The sequence below is a fragment of the Protopterus annectens genome, chromosome 2.part0, assembly GCF_019279795.1.
Source record: "Protopterus annectens isolate FY-2018-M chromosome 2.part0, PAN1.0, whole genome shotgun sequence".
Taxonomy (NCBI): Eukaryota; Metazoa; Chordata; order Ceratodontiformes; family Protopteridae; genus Protopterus; species Protopterus annectens.
The window spans coordinates 1,114,277,220-1,114,294,229 of record NC_056728.1 but is presented as its reverse complement, the minus strand read 5'-3'; the positions used below and the strand labels follow the sequence as shown (position 1 = coordinate 1,114,294,229).

General features: G+C 40.5%; 1 protein-coding gene across 2 annotated transcripts in view; it reads right to left on the bottom strand.

Annotated features, from left to right (window-relative positions):
- The window catches only part of SGMS2 (sphingomyelin synthase 2), a 784,514-nt gene that overhangs the window by 439,755 nt on the left and 327,749 nt on the right, over positions 1-17,010 (bottom strand). For both annotated transcript variants that reach the window (XM_044061313.1, XM_044061314.1), the window contains one exon: positions 12,661-12,710. The gene's annotated coding sequence lies outside the window, so the exon portion shown is untranslated. The remainder of the gene's footprint in view (positions 1-12,660; positions 12,711-17,010) is intronic.

Sequence of the window (17,010 nt, the reverse complement as noted above, 5' to 3'; positions counted from 1 at the left end):
ACTCTTTCGAATTGGCACAGTCAGGAAAGGTTGAAATCTTTTGTTTTAATAGTTCCAAAGTATGTTGTTGATATTTTAACATGTGGAACTGACAGTTGAGTGCTCTGATAGCTAAGGCTGCACAGGTGTATACTTTTTTTACCCCATCTGTCCAGAGCTCTGGAGTCCTTGTCAGAAGGAATAGGATTCTTTGCAGAACTAGCCTTAGCTCTTTTTGGTCCCTGTGTAATGATCTGCGGGTCTGCAGCAGGATTTCTGTACAGGTATTTCTGAGAATCCAGTACTCTGTAATACCTGTCAGATTTTCGGGGAGCAGGTGGTAGTGTGTCAGGAGTTAAGCTGGATTCATGGAAGACATCATCAACCACCTCTAAGATTGGAGGGATGGCCAAGGGTCTGTGTTGGGGCAGGTCTAGAAACTCTCTTAGTCTTTTCTTAGACTGAGGGAAGCCCTGGGATTCCCAGTGGAAATGTTCCCTGAGGGCATGAAGGATTTCCCGAAAGGAAAGATCTTCTGGTGGGGAGGCAGAAGGAATGGATTCCTCTGCATCTGAATCTTCATATGCAGTCAGAGGTTGTTGTTCCTCTTCAAAATCTGAATAATCAGACTCCTCAGAATCCTGTTCTGTCAGTATTTCAGGAGAAAGGTCTCTTTTCCTTTTAGAAGCTGTGGCCTGACTACCCCTGATAAGGGTGATAAGATCTTCCACAATTTTAAGCATTTGAGCTTGGGATGGTGGAGCAGGAGTAAAATGGTGGCTAGAGGTAGTTTTCCTACGCGTCACCTTGTTTCTAGTCTAAGAGTATCCCTCGGTTTGAGAGAAACGGTAGTCGGAGAAGACACTGTTTTGTCTAGATTCGGTAGTGCAAAAAAACCTCCTCGGAAGTCTGTGGCTGCGTCGTGGCTCTGGACCCAACCAAGGCAAAGACAACTAAGATAAAGAAGATTTCTGTGGCATACCGGACTCCAAAAGGGTCTCAGTAGAGGCCTGCGAAGGTATCTAATTGGGCATCAGAAGCTGCGAAGACGCCTCACTGAATTCCGGAGAAATGACGACCTGCTTAGTGGAAGAGTCATTGGACGGCTTAGCCTTGTGTGGTCTGTCACTATCTTTATCTTTACTTTTTTTGGAATGTCTATGAATTGTTGGCTGACAGACGGCATTTCGGAATGTGAAGACGGAAGATGAAAATACCTGGCTACAATAACAGCTCTACGACGAATGGTTCTCGCATTAAAGAGGGCACAGGAACGGCAACAGGGGACGACATGGTCTGGGCCAAAACAAGTGATGCAGTATGAATGGAAGTCTCAAAGTGGTATTTGCTTTCCACAGGCGAGACAATCGTTAACTTTTTCGGACATTGGTAAGTGCAAGAAAAAAGGATCCCCTAATGGGTACTCAGCTTTAGACGTTTTCAGTTGTAATTCAAACTCTGGTAGCGGCACACTTGTGAACTGCTTCTGCTATGGGCTCCACTGCAAGAAAGACTGATGTAATGGCGTCGGCTGTCTTCCTTTATAGCACTGACAAGCTGACGTCATACAGCAAGCGACAGCAGCCGACGCAGAAAAATATTGACTCTGGTATTCAGCCTGGCTGAGGGCTACCACAGCAGGGATAACCCACAGGTGATGACTGCAACAGTGAAACACAAAGAACATCTTTTGATGTCCAGTTTTATTTTGTTAGATGTACTGAGCATATACATACATCTCAAGTGTCCAGATTTTCTCACAATGTCCACATTTTTGCCACATATTTTTGGTCTGTTCTTCATAAAATGTGTGACTTTCTAGCAAATCACTGGGATGATCTGAGGACTGATGATGTCTCCAGCTATTGGAAAACAAACAACGGTACTTACATACAAGAAATCACTTCAGTTTCACTGTGTTTGTTGTTAGATTTTGGGTACTTATGCAACCTGTTCATTGTAGTTTGTCAAAACTGCATATGTACAACCGTGAGTTGTTTGCAACATGGTTGCGACAATATGCAAGTACCAAAAATATTAATAGTATCACAATGAATATCCTCATCTAAAATATGTACAGAAGTGGGATTACAACTACAGTGAAATGTAGAAAATCCAAAATGACAACAAGTCCTGTAGCACAAACAGATGCATCAAACTTAGGAAAAAAAAATACAGCCCTCCTTGATGAAAGTATCATGAGAGATGCACCAGTTACCTCTTAATGACAAAACTGTTCGAACTCTGGCTTTTGAACACACATTTATAAGTCACTATTAAGGCACTCAAACCAATAGCATCAGACTTGACTAGCTGCCAATGTCTGGTTTTGCCTTTTGTTGAACTACTAAGTACAACTTAAGTGGAAAGTAGAAGTATTTTCTATACACTTAAGGTTATGAAAAGTTTAATCTTCTTCACATTAGGGACAGGCCACAAAAAAGGCTCAAACCAACAAATTATGTACCCTACATGCCTACAGGACCAAACCAAAGAAAAAAAAATTCAAACCCCCCTTGATGAAGGCACTATGGAAAGTTTTTCTGAAGCCTCTTAATGCCGGCTGCTGTGTGAAACTGGTACAGAGGGGACTGGGAATTTGCCATTTCCCCACTGTTGTGCGATCACAGAATTGGTATATATAATTACCAGGGGGATGTGAGGGATGCGGGGTTGCACCCACAACTAAACAGTGTTTTTTTTGTGTGCAATTTTGTTTTTACATCAATGTTTTTGTTTGCTCATGCGCGTTTTCACTTTTCATTAGGAAATCATAGGGTGCATAATTTCCATTAGCACAATGTCAACATCTGTTTGGTCAACATATGCAAGACATTGACAATTCTTGGGTAGGTGAGTATATCCTTACCCTGGGGATTATACGATCTTAGAGTTAGTATACATAATTAGCAGTGGTGCAGGACACAGCCCCCACATGTGGGGGTGCAAGGGGGCTTGCCTTCCCTACAAAAACACTTGCTGTTGGTTTACCCTGCTCCGGGATAGTCCTCGGGGCATGTGCACAATGCATCAACATTCTATGTTTTGCAACAGTATGTCGATATTCTGAACGTTGACATTGTACCTATTCAACAAGAAATAAGAAACCCATAAACAACTACATATTTATATACATACACACACACACACACACAGATATATATATATATATATATATATATATATATATATATATATATATAGTTTGAATCTAGTTTGTTAAATCAAACTAAAATCCATTGAAAAATAAAACAAACAAAAAAAAATCATAGAATCAAAAAAAACAAAAAAAGTAAAAATTTTTTTTTTTTTGGCAGGGGACAAGCCCCATACACCATCCTTACCACCATTACTTATATTCACCAACTCATAGAGTACACAATAGTGGAGAAAAAGAGAATCTCTCTTCGCCACTGAATGCTGATCTCAAACATGTTTGAACAAAAGTGAGTCGATGAACGTCAACAGAATGGCATCCGAAGAAATGAAAAACACCCAGTCAACAAAATGGCATTTGAAAAAATTAAACACAACGTATATATACCTCCAAAGACAGTACTGCATCAAGTGAAAAGACTACATAACCATTTGTCCTACTATAAAAAATGTTTGTAAAACAAATTTTTTTATGTTTTAATTTCCTTCAAAATACATTTTCATTACTGTAGGCTAAATGGTCCTAGAGTCTTATCCATTTGTTGTAAAGGCATTTATTAAACTTGGAAATGTAAACGTTCTCCAGTGTGTCTATTTTCCTTAATTTTTCATAGGATAAGTGATCACAGTTTCTTCACTTGTGTAATGCCATTTACTATGCTTCAAGAATAAAAGTTTTTTGCTATGTGTTATATAAGTATATGAAACATGCCCAAGCACGCACACTCAAACATGCACACTCACATTCGCTCTCACACTCCACTTGTACAGGTTTTAATTTCATCAATATTTCAAGATGTGACAACTTAAACCCAAGTAACAAATAAGTGCAATACTTCTTTTCAGCATTAAATCTTTCTGAAGCTAATCCAGTCACCATCATCCACACTGCTCTAATTTCCAGACTGTTGCTGGTATTCTGGTCAAAAACTTACTAATGGTCACCAATTAGGGTTAAGATATGGAAGACAGAGGAGATACCATCATCCTCAGATGAATAAACACCCGACGTAAAACAAAACAGATTAGGGGAACACACGCATGCACCCACAGAAGCACACACACACACACACACACTCATGCACACATACACACACACGCACACACACACACACACGCGTGCACACATGTACGCACACACACGTGCGCTCACACACACAGGTACACCTTATTATTTTAGACATCAGTCTTGTCTACAGCCTAGTTGATGCATCGTCTTGTCTACAGCCTAGTAGATACATCCACTAAGTTTATACAACAAATAAATGTAAGAGGAGGGGAAAGACACTAACTTGCATGTCCAGCTATATTCCCCCTTTGCTACGGTGATATCAAACAACAAAATGTCAGACAAGTATCCCCACATCAAAGTCTGAAGCAAAACAAATTTCAAAAGTTTTAATCATACCCTGATCATACGAAGTTACTTAGAGATTGGTCCTGAGGCCCTTATAAGCCTAGCCAAGAGTTTAGCCCAGGCATAGACAAATCAGCACCCGATGCTCCTTTCCAGCAGGGACACGGATGGAGTCCCAGGGATGTATTTTCTATTTCCCATCCAGTTATTCAGATTGCACTTAAAAAGGGGCAAAGAGGTACTCTGCTTGATGTGGAGAGGGCGTCTATTCCAAAGATGGGGTGGTCTCTGGGACACAAATCTGTCCCGCCAACAAGTCCTATTGATGTCACAGACCAGGCTGATGCCATGTGCGCAGGTTACTCGAGTGGAGCTTGACTTGTGGATATGCAGCAATTCCATCAAGGTGGGATCCGAGATCGCCTTGTACGCCAGGCAGAGGTCACCTCTGACGAGTCTGTATGAAACAGAGTAGAGGGATAGGGCTTTTAGCCTATCTGTGTATGGTTGATTTTTGAGGCCCTGGATTCTCCTAGAGAGGAACCTCTGTGGTCTCTCCAGCTGCTGCATGTACTTTGCGAGGTACATGCCAAATGGGTCGCTGTACTCAATAATGGGCCTTATAAGGGAAGACTACAGGGATGTTATGACCTCCTTGTCCCTGGATGAGATACCCTTACTTATGAGGTGGGCCATGTAGAAAGCTGTCCGTACAATGGAAACAACATGGTGGTCAAAAGTCACATTGCTATCACTCTGGGTGCCCAAATCCCTCACGACTTGACTGCGTGCTTAGGATGTTGTTATTAATGTGATAATTTGTAGGGACATCACTCTCCTCAAAGGGAATGATGACACATTTTTTTTATATTCAGCTTGAGGCCATGTTTCTGGCATCAGTCATTTGTTTGGGTGAGACCCTCTTGGAGGATGTCCACATCACTAGGGGAATTGACGACAGCTCCCAGCTTGCAGTCATCTGCAAACTTGGTCAGCCATAGCCCACTGGTTTTGGCCTGCACCTCAGAAAAGTATATCCCAAATAACAGAGGCCCCAAGACTGAACCCTGGGGTATGGCCACTCAATATGGGTCTCCTGCTTGAGGTAGCTTCCCCTATTTTTGACTAGGTGGGTTCTATCAGTGAGCCAGTTAGCTGACCCTTTACTCTGATCAATGCTAGATCACTCTTCACTGAACCAAAGTATGCACCACATGATCATTTTCAGTTCGGACCAACTGTCTTAGATCAGCAGAACTGCACAGAGCACTCTCACTTTATTACTAATCTCTTTTAAATTAAAACCTATACAATTATAGATCAGGAATGGGACTCTAAGCTTAGGTTCCCACTAGAAGATACTCAAATGCAAGATAATGGCACAACATGCTGAAGAACTTCAAAATACACCAACTCTGAAACTTGAATTTTCTGAAAGCACCTGTAAGTTATTTTTCCTGGCCAGAGTCTTCTTTTCTTGAAGACAGGTGATTATTTTGCTTCAGTAATAACTCTACCTGTGACTCTCCTGTAATCTGCTACTTAGATCTCTGCCACTGTTTCCACAGCCTGTCATAGCAAAGCTCAGTTTTAAATACAAATATTGCTGTCTGATAGTGTGCTGCAGCTGTGAGATGACTCAAGTTTCTGGATTTCAGTGCAGTGACTGCACTTTTATTTATTTACTTTTGGCCAAAAAGCTACTATTCACTTCAGTCTGGTCTAAGGGGCAGGTAATAAAGTCAGTCATGAAGTTTCTCTTTATATGTAGTAGTGTGTAAGAATGTTTAGATCCTCTTTTTAATTTACTTCAGACCACTTGGTATTGCAGTTTTACATTGCAACACGATCTGTACTGCATTACGTTGGGTAGCATACAACTAACAATTTCACTTTTATGGTGGGGTAGGTAGAGCAACAGCTTAGAAAGACACACAATTCACTGAGCATATTGTTATAACATGTATTTATTTAATTTGTATTTATTTATGCAACAATCCTTTATTAATCAAATTAGTCCCACTAGTGTACTGGCCTCTTTTCAGGTGAGACCTGAGGTGATATTTCAACTACTAGAGAAATTTGACTAAGGCATTTGGGAACTTCCCCTACTCTTTTTGATAGGTGCTGTGGGATCTTTTACATCTACCTAAGCTACCATCAACTCAAGTAGATGGAATCTTAGTTTAAAAAAAAAAATCTTACCTAGCATTATGAGATCCCATTCTTGTTGGGACTGTACCTTTATCAAATCTGCAGTTTGGCAGATGCGTATCACTAATCAAGTCACAAGTATACAACTATATAGGCCTCCTGTCTTGCAAGACAAGTGCTGAGGCGCAAGGCCTCTGAAGGCCTGTCTTCATCCAGTGATGGTCAATAACACTGAATACTGTTTATGCCACTTGTCTTTATTTACCCCTCCCTGAATACCACCTACCTGTGGGACAATGGCACCAAGCTACTACTTCTCCTACTTACACTGTAATGTGAAGTGGCAAACCTCACTTCAAAGAAAAGACTACAGTCTTAGCGATAAAGGTTACAAAGAAAGATAACACAGAGTCCAGAGAAATTTATAAGAAATACTTGCTTGACTGAGGCCCTCCAGATATTTAGTGATATAAGATTCCCAGGGTCTGCCTAGATGGAAAAATACCCTCTAATATAAAGTTGGTCAGAAGTCCAGGACTCATTAAAGGATCACTACGTGCTTATTCCTACGTTTTCTCATTTTGGAAATGTTTTTCTCCGCCATCAAGCACTGTGGAACAGTCACAGTGCTACCCTAAATCACAATTTTGACTCTTCCTTCCATTCTGTGTACTTACAACTCTGGTACTCTCTGTCACCTTTAAGCTAGTAAGATTCTCGCAGAGCTGTACAGATTATATGGGTGCTGCAAGGGCTTGGTAATAACGCCCTTCATTCTGCCTACCCTCCCCCCATTTTCTGCGTTGCTGTCCAAGGACAGCCCATGAAATGCCCTCCCGTTTTTTTTTGTTACCCCTAAAAGGCCCTTCCCATTGCATATGCATCAAATTCTTTTTAATCTGGCTACTGCATCCAATACAAAGATGATGGTGAGCATCTGCAGGAACTATTCTGCTCACTCTCAATGTGTCTATTTTTTTGATGGATCTAATTGTAACTGCATAACTCAGAGTCACTGTACTCTGTGGAAGTGTTTTTATATTAAACGCAGGTAGGTTATTACCATTCACCACTGCCTTTAAAATTTTCTTTGTACCCATTTATTCCTTGTCCATTACTACTTATTTTGATTCTTTAAGTTCTGTAATGCTTGTAAGAATTTTAAATGGTTGTAATTTTATGCCGAGGATTCAGCATAAAATTACAGCCATGTTAGACTCTTCCAAACAAATGCTTGCAGGGAGAAGAATAAATAAATAAATAAACAAATAAACAAACTGCTGCAGCACAGACCAAAAAGGTACAACTGCATGTTCAACTATGTACCCCCCAGACATTTTGAAAGTACTCAAAACCTTTGTTCTACAGCACAATAATGTTGCAGTTGAGCAATGTAAAAAAAAAAAAAAAAAAACATGAAAGACTGAAATGCTCTCTGTAATGCGATCATTACTTTAATAACTGCTTACTTTGTTTTTTTAAGTTTCTGTAATATAGTCTCTAAGTTAGGAAGAGATTGCATTACAGACAGTATTGTCCACCTGCAATAGTATTGAGCTGCAGAACAGTCAGCAGTTCTGAGCACTTTCAGAATGCCCTGGGAGGAAAACAAACAGCATATAGTTGAATATGCAGTTGTGTCTTTTCGATCTGTGCTGCAGCAGTTTACTTATTTTTTCCCCTACCTGCAAACTTTAGCTTGGAAGAGTCTAACATGGCTGTAATGTTATGCCGAATCCCAGCATAACATTACAGCCATTTCATTAGTGTCTTCAACAGGATTCTACAGGTGGTAGGGAGGCTGGGTAGTCATTTTGTTATTTTAAGGGACAGAAGCTAAGCAATGGTTCAAGTGATTTTTATATTTATTTTAACAATGCCCATGTCCTTTTGAGTTCACACACTGACACTATATAATATGTCTGTTACCTGCCTTACTTTGTTGACTTTCTGATCTACTGACTTGGCTTGGAGGAAAAGCACAGAAAAAATTAAAATAATTTATACAACGAGCTTGAAAAGAAGAGCAATTAGAAGCAGATAATAGCTCAAACCAGGAAATTAGTTTAGCACAACAATTTATTTTTAATAAAAAACTAACTTGCCATAAGGAGTGTAGAATAATTTACATTTTATCCCTCCTTGTAACCATTTCAGAATGATGACTTGTTAACGTACAGTGCTAAAAAAAGATACAAATAACATATAAATAAACACACACAAATAAAAATAACATGGAACATACCTTTTCAGGTTTCAGTACAGAAATGGGCTTAAATAAAATATGTAGCTGCCACAGACCCTACTAAACAAATTCACCTTTTTTGTATTCTACGGGCATGTTACACAGGTATAAGCTTTTGCAAATCACCCAAAGATAAAGTGACAGGTGAGAAAACAAAGGAAGTAGTTATCATGGAAAAAAACAGAGAATGCTATATTTAGTGCTGAAACCTGCTTTACCTCACAGTCATACTCTTCATACCTTCTTAAGAGTAGCATACTTGGTAACTTTGCTGTTACATGCATCTCCATCTCAAATGTAATGCTGAGAAAAAGAATTTCAAATCAAAGAGGCCGCTTTGTACAAGAAAGATGTAGTGTCTATCTCAGCACAACATTAAAATATGTTAGGCATGAAACAATTACATCAGCTGAGAAGACTACATTGCATGACCTGGAAGGTAGAAAGACAATTTGCATACCACTGAAGGCAGAAAGACAACTTGCATACAAACTTATTGTAATAGAAGGCATTTAAATTGATGTCAGCAGAGTTTAACAGCAGAAATGCAGCAAGCATTAGGAGTTGGCAGTACTTTCTGTAGCAGCATTTACTCAAGTACCACAGATATTACTCTAGTTCTAATGCAATCCAGTCCTGTCACCTGGACTCGACCAAGGTTGACAAAGTGAGCTAGATGATTACACTGTACCTGGATTCAGTAAGGCCTCTGAAGCTTCACATAAGGCCAGTGGGAAAACTAAAGGGTAAGAGACCAAAGACCAGTTATGTTGATAAGGAATATGTTAGCCAGCAGGATTGGATGCACAGAGCAGATGGTGGAGGAACAGCTGACTCAGAACGCAAGAGGTTAGCGACCAGAAAGACACTGCAGGATTCACTGCTGGGACTGTTTCTGTTTGGTATTGTAAACAAAACCACCCTGCTTGCTAATGAAGCAGCTTAGTCCAGAGTAGTAAACAGTGAAGGAATCCGGCTGTAGAATGATCTAGTACAGACTACAAAACACAGAGATTGGTAGCATTTGAGATCTACTGCAAAGTCAATAAAAAATAAAGTGCGTATGTGTACATCTTGGTGGGAGCAACACGAGGCTGGATTTGTGCATTATAAACAATACTTGTTAAAAAAAAAAAAAAGATCTGAATGTTACATATTTGAATCATGTGGAGTATGACAAGGCAGTAGTAAGGCCAACAAATTACACTGCCAAGGGTGTAGACTCTACAGATGCATCTGACATCTTTAAAGGTACTTGTGAGGATTTACACTGAAGATCATTCAGCTTGGCAAACGAGAGCGGGACTAATGCATCCTACTGTATGAGAGTATAAATAAGAGGTTTGCAAAGATGGTAACCACAATGGGAAATGTTTAAAGCACAAAAAGCAGCTCTGGGCATCTCAAAAATCTATATACTTTTAAAGAAGCGAAAAGGCAAATATGCAAAAGAGGCATGCTGTTACTGGGTATGGGCCTGAAAAATTACACGCAAGGAACAGATAATAGAAAGCAACAACTCCTAGAAATGATAGTTGTGGCTATAGAATGCAATGTCATATGAAATGGTATAATACAATTTTACAGACTGGAGTAAAGAAGAGAAAGGTCAAAGGCACAAGGAAGGATGCAACATTTAGGCAGACTTCTTGGACTGAATGCCTTCAATTACTTGGTACACGTGTTCACACTATACCACATGTACATGATAGCAAAGTTCAAAAAACAACAACAAATGGATAATGACAGTACTCTTCAGAAGCACATGAGTTTACCAGCCTTACACATATAACTTGTATGGTAAGCGGGTAAACAAAAGCACATGTTAAAAAGCGTTAAGAAGTAAGTGCTGTACTAGAGATATGAGGGTCAAGCCACAATGTACATTGCGAGAAATGACACATTATAACAGGTGTGTTATATATGGTGTGATGACCAAGTGTCAGCGATGTGAGGCATATATTATATCACTCTGTCATATTTTATTTTTATTTATTTTATCTGTTTGTTGACAGGGTTAGTCCCACTAGGCTGATGGTCTCTTTTCACTGGAGACTGCATGTGGCATTTATACTACTGGGGAAATTTGGTTAGGGCATCAGAAAACTTCCCCCTACTCCTTTCGATAGGTACCATGGGATCTTTTACATTTACATGAGCTACCACCAACTTGGATGGATGGGACCTTAGGTTTAATGTCTCATCTAAAGGAAGTCACACTCAGGAGTGCAGCATCTCCATTATGCTGAACTACAGTGTTATTATTGGAAATTAATCCATGCCCAAGGAGTGGGAATAGAACCCATAGCCTTCTAATCTTGCAGCACCAGAGGCAAGTGTGCTACCTGCTGTGCCACTCACACTGACTTCATATTCTCTAAAATCAGGAAAATACTCCACAAAAAACATAGCTAATGCATCAGTTAAGTCATCAAAAGTATGAATGTCACTTTAAATTCTCAAAGCCATGGAAATGACCTTGTCTTAAACCCTCTTTCTATTTGCACCACACCCGTATATACACGAGCAGCTGACTCGCACCTAAAGCATAGCATTAGTTACTCTACTGCTACTGAAACACTGAAGTTCCTTTTATTTTTTTTGTTTTGGGCTCTTTCTGCATGACAGCTACCTGACATACCTCTTAACTGTCCCTGATTTTGACTCAAATTTTAACCCTGTCCCTCTTAATCACTCCTAAAACTAGTGACTTTTGGAGGAAAGGTGGTGAATTACACTTAATGAATAATGACAATAATTAAGAGTTATAAACTACTTTTACTTCAGAAAATGTGTATTAATTCATATGCTCTGATTCTGTCAATGTTGCAAGTTAATAGCACTAATATTTTAAACGTGTCTCTGATTGTCCCTGATTTTTCCTTGACTTGCCCCTGATTCTGTTGAAATTTGTCCCCAATTGGTTGAGAGGTCTGCTACCTGACCATCCACTGATCTCTACAGCTATTTGTATAGCTCTATTTTTTCCCTTGGCATCCCCAATACAACCCCTCAAGGCTGGGACCCCTCCAATGGTGAGATGGGAAAGCTAAGTTGTTCACAGCAGAGGTGCTAGCAGCATCAAATATGTTTTTTGAATGCCAAGGGATATTTTTCTCTCCTGTAGCTGGGAGAAGCTACTGACCTCACGCTCATCACCACACAAAGGGTCAGTTGCCTCCAGCCTCACTTTCTATGTTGAACTGTAATGGGTATTAGATGCATCACTGAGGAACATATCAGACTGTCATCAGAAATACTTCACTCCCTCTGAGAGAGTTGAGACAGCAAAAAGCCACTTTTTCTCACCTCCCCCAGCTCTTTCAGTGTCCAATTTAATACAGCAGTGAGGTAGTTTTACATTCTGTGTGCACATCAGCTGCAAATCTGTGCCTCAATGGGATATGATAGATTGAAAACAGTTAGCCACATGAACTTATGTAGAAATGCATGCATAAAGAAAGAGGTGTCAAATTATCTGAAAGGCTTTTGTCGGTATGGAAGAGACTCCTGCCTTTAGAATACCTATAAAGCATATGTACTGATGGAAAACAATTTCACCATTTTTAGAGAGCACATGAATCAAACCTGCCAAAAGCAGAATGACATGAAAAATACAACACAAAGAGCTATGTCTACCCACTGTGTTACAAGTCTACCCACTGTGTTACAAGTACTATTACAACTTTCTTCAAAACATAAGCACTCATGAGTTTCTGCTTTATAATTTACATTGTTCATTCAGAGCATTGGTTTTCTGGTTACTTACCTTTTGGTTAGTGTTTGATGTTCAGTGCATAGGCTCTCCTCTGCCCTTTCCTAGATAAACAAACACAAAGTGTGTTACAACTTCCCGGTTCTGCTACACCATAGCTCTCAACCTCTAAGCACAATAAATCTGGACAAACCTAAAAATAATGAGGGGACAAAGGTCTAAAAAATAGGGACACATTTCAACTATTGCTCTTATAGCCTTAGAAAGTTCCTAGAATAAAGGGTTTTGCGTTAGACTGCATTTTCTGAAGAATACAAACTCTAAAACTTAAATGATATCATTATTTATTGACTTCAGACCTCAATGATTTGCCAGAAAACCACAACCTTTATGAGGAAAAGACCAAAAATATGAGGCAAAAATCTGGACATTCTACGAAAATCTGGACATTTGAGAGGTATGTGCAACACCTACAGCTATCCCATAAAGAAACGTCTTGCTATTCTGCAGTACTCAACCAGCTGTTGGGCCTTCATTGAGATTAAAAAGCTAACTCTTCATGTTTCTGTACTGTCTGATGGCTGTAATCACTGAATGTAATCTTAGCTCTCTAGCTTAAAGGGCCTGCAGCATTACCTTTTCAAACAAAAGGCAAGTACCATGAAAAGACATTAGTAAGGTTATGACTCTGCATATATCATCAAAGGCTGCATAGGGGGACATGAAATTAACATCTGCTTTAGCAGAGTGTATTCTGGAGGTGACAGATAATTATGCAATAAAAAACTGGTAAACTTCTAAGTACAATTGCCTAACCACTTAGCATAACTGTACTTGAATTTTTTTTTTTTTTGCCTTAGTCAGATTTATCAGACAAGACAAATAGGTGGTCATTCCAGTGAAAAAAAATGTGGCTCTGCCCAAACTGTCTAAGCTGCCTGTGAATTCCCATACAATGAAAGTATTCACTACAGTTACAGCAATCACTGAAAATGAATAGACTGTTTTAAGTTACACTCTTGTTTAGCCATAGGCATAAACAATGTTTAAGCTCTAGGTGTTATCCTTTCCTTGAAGAAACCTTCTTAAGGAGGTATGAGAAAAAAGGGCCTGTAACTTGCATTTTCTTTTAACTGTTGAAATGCCCAATAAAACAGTGTCTTCCAGGTCGAGAACTCATCGGTGGAGGCTAGAGGTAGAAGCAAATGCCCAAAAGATAGGTAGGTTCTCTAACAGAAGACCTGAGATGGAAAATGGTTCAAAGTTTTACAGGTATTCAAAAAAACTAAAGAAGCAAAATTCAGATCAGAATGAAAGTTAGAAATCTTTATCAAGTAAACTCATAAGAATAAATAGGACAGGAGTCAAGGTTTTCAGATAACTATGCCAGAACTAACCAGAAACACAAAAGCATGAAAGGGGTCTGCACCCTTGCTTGTAGCTGAAGAGAAAATAGGGTCCATTTGTTATAATCTGTCTTCCTGATACAAGACCTTTAAGCTAAGAAAATAACTGAAACTACTCTCAGAAAGCCCTAAACCCTTGGCAGCCATCATTCCTGAAGAAGGCTAGCAGATGATTTTCAGTAAATAAATGAATGGATGGATGGCTACAATTTGTTCAAAGGGTTAACCTGTGTTTTTGAAAGATCTTAGTCTAATTTTGAAAAAGAAAAGGGAACAGAAGAGGGTTCAAGTCCACCAGGATTCAAAAGGCAGTATGAGAAACAGTTTTGGCTTCCAGAAGTTTGCCTTATAAAACTCATCAACAAAGGAAGAGGAAGAAAAGCATAAATGAAGCAAATTTTCCATTGGAAAGTCTACTGCCGCACTGGCCTGTCATCCTAGTTGCTGGGGTCAGACAATTGTAGCTGCATCATTAGATACCAGATCAACAGGTAAATGTTGGTTGCTGCTCAACGGTGCTCCTCTGACATGAAGCTCTGTTCTTTTGTTCCGAGTTGGAAATACTTCATAACTACTAAATTTAAGACTGCTCCTGGGACAGCTTACTTATACTGTGGGAGTCAGAAAATTAGAAGCTATGTACCTACCATAACGTTCCATGTTAGTTGTCTTCTCTCGCCTTCTTTCTTGCTGGATGGGTTCGGAGCCGATCCTCGGCTCCGACTCGGCACTTGCTTTAGCTTGAGAACTCCTTTTACCAGCTTGAGGCAACACTATATCCCATGATGCAAGGCGGAACTACCTCAGATCTCGTTTGGTAGCTAACCTACCCTGCTAAGGACTAACCTAACATATTTAGGAAACCCAAGTTCATAATAAAGAGTCCTCTAATGTAAAACTCAGGAGGAAACAACCTGATAGGAACTCTTCAAGATCTGTCCAGGCCAGGGGGAAGGAGGGAGGGACGCAAGAAAGAAGGCGAGAGAAGACAACTAACATGGAACGTTATGGTAGGTACATAGCTTCTAAATGTTAAGTTGTCAATCTCGCCTTCATTCTTGCTGGATGGGACCGCGTCCCTAGCACCTGTATCCTGGGTAGCTCAATGGAACAGACTCTTGAGAACTGTGGAACCAAAACTGGCCCTGTCTCTGGAGGCCAAGTCTAACTTGTAATGAGAGACAAAGGTATGAGGAGTGGCCCAAGTAGCTGCTGCACAAATGGTATCAATGGGTAGTCTATCCTGAAAGGCTGCAGAAGTGGATAGACTCCTGGTTGAGTGTGCTTTCGGTTTAGAAGGTAGTTGCTTGCCTCTGAGAGAGTACACATAAGAAATGGTGGAAGACAACCATCTGGATAAGGTCACTTTAGACACTGGGAGACCTATCCTGTTTTCTGCATAGGAGACAAATAATTGGTCCGATTTCCTGAATTGTTTCGTTCTATGCAAATAGTACCTGAGCTGACGATGGACATCCAAAAAATGCAGCTTTTGTTCAGCTCTGTCAGAATAGTTTGGGAAAAAGACTGGTAGATCTATGGATTGATTAATATTGGTTTGAGACACGACTTTGGGAAGAAAGGACGGGTTCATTCTTAAGGATACCCTGTCCTTATGAAAAACCAAGTAAGGGGAACGGATGCAGAGAGCTTGAATCTCGGAAACCCTCCTTGCTGAAGTTACAGCCAGTAAAAATATAGTTTTCCAGGTCAATAATTTCAAAGAACATGAAGCAGACGGTTCGAAGGGAGGTAACATCAAGGATGCCAACATTAAATTTAGATCCCACTGCAGAGGAGGATGCTTTATCGGCGGCTTTAGGAGAAAAACTCCTCTCAGAAAGGCCTTGCATAATCTATGAGACATAATGTTATTATCATGCAAGCCAACATGATACTTGGAAATAGCAGCCAGTTGAACTTTAACTGTAGATGAAGAAGATCCTGACTGAAAATGTACAGGAGCAGTAAAGGGATCAATATTTCTGGAATTTGCCCAAATAGAAAAACGTCGCCACTTGCTAGCATAAACAGTTCTGGTGGACGACTTTAAAGAAGACACTAAGATGTCTCTGACAGAATCAGAGATCATCGGAAGCCTGGCTAGGGAAGGAAGTGGAGCAACCAAGCAGTGAGGTTGAGAGAATGAATGGCCCGGTGCTGTTGACCCGACTGGTGGATCAAGAGATCCGGAACTGGGTCCAGATGCCAGGGCTGCACCAGGAGGTGACGATGCAGAGACGGAAACCAAATTTGTCGAGGCCAGTAAGGGGCAAAGAGAATCAACTTGGCCCTCAAAACGGTGGCTTTCTGAATGACTTGTGAAATCAAGGGAAACGGAGGAAAAGCGTTCAGAAGTCCCCGGGGCCAATACTGGGTTAGAGAGTCTCTCAGGGGTTGGCCTGGTAGGGGAAAGAGGGTGAAAAAATAGGGGCACTTGTTGTTTTGAGGTGTAGCAAAAAGATCGCAACAAGGTGTGCCCCACTTCAGAAAAATCTGATCCACTACAGATTGATTGAGAGACCACTCGTGAGGCATCCGAATGGATCTGCTCAGCCTGTCCGCCAAGAGGTTGGACCTGCCGGGGATGTGCGTTGCTATCAGAAACCGATGAGAGGAGATTGCCCATTGCCAAAGTCTGAGAGCTTCTTGACACAACGGATAGGACCTGGTCCCGCCCTGCTTGTTGATGTACCAGACCACGGACATGTTGTCCGTTTGTACTGCAATAGTCCCCATGGGAAGAAAGTCGTTGAGGGCTTGCAACGTTAAAAGCACCGCTCTCATCTCCAGGACATTGATGTGCAGATGGTATTCTATGGGTTGCCACGTCCCGTGGACCATCCTGCCCTGATAATGCCCCCCCCACCCGATCAGAGAGGCATCCGTAGTAACTGTGGCAACTGGAGGAGGGAGAACAAAGGGTCGGCCCTGATGAAGAAGAGGTGAAGATATCCACCAGTTCAGATGAGTTCTGCACGATTGTGTGACTAAGATT